Raw genomic sequence first — 6,187 nt, 5'->3', positions numbered from 1 at the left:
CTACTATTCTACTATACTTATACTACTACATATCATGCTAATATGTCTATACTACTATTCTACTATACTTATACAACTACCTATCATGCTAATATGTCTATACTACTATGCTACTATACTTATACTACTACCTATCATGCTAATATGTCTATATAGGTGTGGACTTGAGTCACATGACTTGAACTCGAGTCAGACTCGAGTCACGAATTTGATGACTTTAGACTTGACTTGACCAAAACAAAAAAGACTCTGACTTCGACTTTGATTTTAACACCAATGACTTGTGACTTCACTTGGACTTGAGCCTTTTGACTTGAGAAGACTTGATACATTCCCCCATGCCCAACGATTACAAATTATGTTATTAAATGTGCCGTGAATTAATTAATTTCGAGCGAATATACACTTAATTCGCGCAGCCGGCTCGCGTGTATATTGTATATATGTATATAGTTGCACTTCCGCGTTCGTCCTCTGTCACCTGCGGAGATTGTGGCCGTGTTTTATTCTTTCTTTGTTTACTTGAGACTGTCATAGCGGCGCCCAGTGCCCAGCGTTACACATGATATTGGATATCCTCATTATTTCTCTTTTGTAGAGCACAAAGAAAATAACGTTTTAGTTAAATGTAAACTGTGTCTTGGCTCAAAGAACCTATCTACTGCCCACTTTGTGTGAAAACATCCGACAGCATCCAATCAATTTGCGCGAGAGAAGAAGTGACGTTACGTGGAATTCAGTGGAAAATTATACCAAAGATTGCTTCGTTTGCTTATAAAAATACGTGGTGGTGGTCAACAAAAAACGAATTGCAGTATGCAAAACGTGCGGCTCGAAAATCACAGATGGAGAAGCAACAACGTCATTTGAAGCTGCACAAATTGGTAAGTAACTCGGCTTGCTATTGATTGATTGCAAACGTTATTAACAGATTCCAGAATGGGTACAGTACAGTACAGCTCAATACACACAATTGTTAAGGGGATGCAGACCAGAGAAAGACTTTCGTCTTGTTTACATCAGGGTCCCCCATTTTCAATTCAGGCGGGGTGGGGGAAACTGTACAACTGTACAAGCAAAACTGTACATTGGAATATCGACGAAACCATACTTGGTTCTAAGAAGAGGGTCCTTGGGTATTCTTGGGTTAGGTAATTTACGTTACATTGGAGGGGGTTGGGGTAGGACATTTACAGGGGCCAGTTTCGAATTGCAGTCTCCCGTAGGTGTTCTTTGAGAGTGGTTTTGAAAGTGGGTAGTGATTCACATTCCTTTACAGCTGTGGGTAGGGCATTCCACATTGATGTGGCATAATTGCTAAACGTGTTTAGTCCCTTGTTTGAGCCGAATCTGGGTTTAACATGATTTGTGGAGCTCCCTCTGGTGTTGTGGTCGTGGTATTCACTGACCTTTGGTAAGTATTTTGACATGTACATGGGTATCTTAGTGTATCTTGTAGACCAGGCCCATTGCAAGTTTCTGTACTCTGTCTTCTACTCTAAGCCATCCTAGGTAGTCAAAGCGGGCAGGGGTGAGGTGGGTTCTAGGAGTAAGGTCAAGTAGTAGTCTGACCAGTTTGTTTTGTGATGTTTGTAATCTTGTTTTTAGCGCCTTTGAGGTACTTTGGTACCATGAGGTGCAAGCATAGTCGTAGTACCCTTGAATGAGTGCTCCTGCCAGAGAGTCTTCAGGGTATTCTTATACCAGAGAGGAGATCCGGTACAAGAATCTAGTTCGTTGGTTGACTTTTTTGAATACATTGGATGCCATTTTGTCACAGGAAAGATTTGCTTCTAGGATGGAACCTAGGTATGTAATTTCGTCTTTCCTTGTGACAATATTGTCACCCACTGTAACTGAGAGAGCCATCGACACAGTCAGTGTGGTAACGTTATCATTACATCCTAGATTGATACATGGCTGGCTAGGCAGTTGGTAGTCATATAAAATAAAACAATCATCAATGTCTCGGTTGATGAATGGCCAGCAGTAGTCTAACAGTACTGTTCCTTAATTTTTTTTTATTGATTGACATTTGTATTAACAGATTGCAGAATGGGTACAATACAGTACGGCTCAATACAAACAATTGAAAAATACTTTTGTCATTAATCCAAGGTAGAGAGAGAGAACTCGCACACAAATTAGGCCCTACCTAATTCTAATACCTAATAAACTACCTAATATACGAAATGCAGAGATGCCTTGTCATTTCAGTACAGATTTTTTATACCCCAAAATGTATAGATATGATTTTTCATACCCCAAAATGTAGACTAGTTAGTTGAACCGAGGTCTGCTATTATGGATCATGTGCCATAGACTGTATACAGGGCAGGCAGACGTTAAATAAATTATTGGTCCAAGTGGGAAGACAGGATGTTGGTTATTGTTATCCTACCTTTAAAATGGATATGGTGATCCTTATTCTTTTTTTCTCTCAATATACTCCTGAACTGGTTTTCTCAAGCAGCTTTTGCCCAAATGTATCTAATTGTGAGACTAACCCTGATTCTGAATAGTATGACATTTATAGAAATTAGATTATGTTTTGCCAACAAGTTGATAATGATTTTTTTTGGTGATTTCTTTTTTGGTGATTTTTATTGTGACTTGTTTAGGACTCGAAACTCAAAGGTTAGGACTTGGGACTCGACTTGGGACATGTCAGTCTTGACTTGGGACTTGACTCTGGACTTGCCTGTCTTGACTTGGGACTTGACTCGGGACTTGAGTGCCAATACTTGAGACTGAATTGAGACTTGCAAAACAATGACTTGGTCCCACCTCCTATGCACTCAGAGTGTAACACTAAAGTTCAACACTATTTGATGAACAATATCACTGACCCTTAGCTGCCAGAGTTGTACCCTTCTTGCCGACTTGTTGGACTTGGATAAAAGCATCAGCTAAATGACTACATGTAAAATGTAAAGGTAGTACAGTTACCCCCCACCCGCCCACCCAACCCCCTCCAATGTACAGTTTCTTCCCCTACGGATGTATATATTTTTTTATGATCTCTTTTTCTTACACAGTACTGTATATTTGTATGTCTTGTACAGGGACGTGCACAGGAGTTTAGAGGGGCAGGTGCTCAAAGCCCGATTTTTTGGGGCCCTTTTCGGGCGAGGGGGGGGGGGATTTTTATGCTTTTTGGGGGGTTTTGGTGATCAAATATTGAATATTGAACTATAATAATCAGTGCAGGAGCTCACTTATCATTGAAAGACACTTTTATCACTGACTTAAAAGGCCCATACATCTCCATAAATGTTCAGGGGGGAGGGAATAAGTGCTTACCCTACAGACCCCAAGAAGTGCTCTATATTCTGTATTGTTTAATATAAATGCATTTTTATTTCCAATCCCGATTTGTATTTGAGATTCCCAAATCCCATCGGACTTGACTTCTTCGTGTCCCTCAATGAGTGTAATAGCAGCATTCAACTGTATGCGCCACAGCGGTTTCTATCATCATCATCATCACCACCCACGCTATGCATAAAATATATGTCCGCAAAGAGCAGTGATGGGAATAACGGCGCTATAAGTAACGGCGTTACTAACGGCATTTGTTTTTTCAGTAACGAGTAATCTAACGGATTACTCTTCCAATCTTAATAACGCCGTTACCGTTACTGCAAAAAAATGCGGCGCGTTACTATGAATGAACCTGTTTCTTTCATCAGATAGATCTCGGCGCTGAGAGGCAATATGTTCTTCCTTGTTTAGTGGGCAGTGCGCAAGACAAGCATACATGCTGACGATTGGCTGAGGTTGAGTAAAATGTCATGGTAAGCCAATCAGAGGTAGAGGTGGGCGGGTGCCTCCAGAGTCTGACACACAGCCACAACACGAGCGACTCAGTCAGCGTGAGACCGCGGGTCCGTGTAGTGTACGTTTTGAGCCCAAATAATCCAAAACGAATCCAACGAACAACACGAGCGACTCAGTCAGCGTGAGACCGCAGGTCCGTGTAGTGTACGTTTTGAGCCCAAATAATCCAAAACGAATCCAACGAACAACACGAGCGACTCAGTCAGTGTGAGACCGCGGGTCCATGAACGTCTTTTGTTTACTCTTGTTGTGTTGCAGCGCAGGGCACTGGCTGCAGTAGTGGCTCTACTGCTGACAGCCTTATCAACAGTGCTGCACTTCCTGGTTTAATAGCACAGTCTGGTGCGCAGAGATATATATATATATCTGTATGTCATGCATGTCTTAAATGTCATGATTAGATAGATGATTCGATTAGATTCTTATATCTGTATGTTGTGTATGTAATGAATTGAAAATGGGGGACCCTGATGTAAACAAGATGAAAGTCTTAGGTCTGCATCCCCTTAACAATTGTGTGTATTGAGCCGTACTGTATTGTACCCATTCTGCAATCTGTTAATTAAAATGTTCAATCAATCAGTATATATTTGTTATTTATTTTTGGTATAGTGCTTAACAACCATAATTTAATGTTGCCCCGTTGTGGCCTGTTGAGGGGCAATACATATCAAAAGTTCCAAAACATCTATTGTGTTTGTATTTGTATGATCCACTATATAAACATAGTAATTATAATATCTACATACATGGCATTTGATTGGAGGCTAGTCTCACTTTGTCCAACAGCAACATTAAAATAGTTTAGATTTGTGTACGTTGTTTATGTAAAAAAAAGAAAATCTTGAAAGTAACGCAATAGTTACTTTCTGAAGTAACTAGTTACTTTTATAATTTGTAACTGAGTAAGTAATGTAGTTACTTTTTGGAAGAAGTAACTAGTAACTGTAACTAGTTACTTTTTAAAAGTAACTTGCCCAACACTGGCGAAGACTCACACTGAGGAGGCCGTGCAAACTGCAATGGAATATGGGGCATCTCTCTCTCTTTACCTAATATTTTGATTCTATCCTGAAATTTTTCAGTTGGAATCTATATACGTAACGTGCCCTTTTTTTCAAAAAGGGCACTTTTTTATGAGGCTCAAAAAAGGCAGGTGCTCAAGCACCTCTTGGGCTCTATGTGTGCACGTGCCTGGTCTTGTATGTCATAAATGTCTTGATGAATTGAAAATGGAGGACGCTTATGTAAACAAGACGGAAGTATTTTTCTGGTCTGCATCCTCTTAGCAGTTGTTAGTGAGTCATTCCATCAATCCAGTCCGATTTGGACTTTGGGATTTTTTTACCAAGAGGTATTACTTTTCTGAACACCCCTCAAGATGAATGACATATTTAACTTCCAGAAAAATATATTTTCCCATCTCAGGCATGAAATCTCTATTATTTTTGGTCATTATTGTATGATATGGACACCATTATTCTTCAACCCCGTTATGGACACTCTGGAAGCTCTCTGAATAAGATTAAAACATGTATTTGTGCTAAAGTCAACATTTCTATAATAATTAGATGTCCTTCACACCATTTCTATAATTGCTCGTCTAAAAATTACGTAAAATCCTACACTTTTGCTATTCTGAACCCTGAAATTTGCCTTTTTTGATATTCTTATGTTTGCTCTAAACGTTTCAGACAAAATTATTCAAAAGTTGAATTTGTTTTTCATAAACTTAAAGAAATAATTAATAAACATGTAGCTGTAACAGGGTTGAGTCTAGGGTAACGTGTGAGCACACACACACAGCAACATGCACATTACAATTAATAAGTATGTGGCATAAGCATGTTGAAAAAGCTCAATAATTAATTTAACTATTATTGTATAACTTCAAAATCAGTGTTAAAATCACAACCCCGTTACAATCTCAAAATTACATTCAAACACGTAACGGGGTTGAGTGTAACAGGGTTGTGATTTTTTGCACAAAATGGTTGCTACTGTGGTGAATACCAGGAGAGCACATGGCATGCATGATATTAAGAAAGCATCTAAAAAAAATGTATAACAAAGATCATATTCACAAGTAATAGTTTGCTATATTTTTTTCAAGTAACGGTGTTGAGTAACATAGGGATGATCCCGCAACAAGAATGGGGAGACACAGGCACAATTTAAGAAATAACAAAAGATGTATTTAAACTAAACTAATCAGCAGCCAATATATGAGTATCAGTGTGTGTGCAGTGTGTGGATGTAGTGTATGTGCAGCATGAGTGTTGTAGGTGTAAAACAAAAGCACACACCAAAAAATCAACCAAACCAAACAAAGGACCAAATATGTGGG

The sequence above is a fragment of the Notolepis coatsorum genome (genome assembly GCF_963971535.1).
Source record: "Notolepis coatsorum genome assembly, chromosome: 4".
In the NCBI taxonomy this organism is placed as follows: Eukaryota; Metazoa; Chordata; class Actinopteri; order Aulopiformes; family Paralepididae; genus Notolepis; species Notolepis coatsorum.
Note: the sequence above shows the minus strand (reverse complement) of the source record.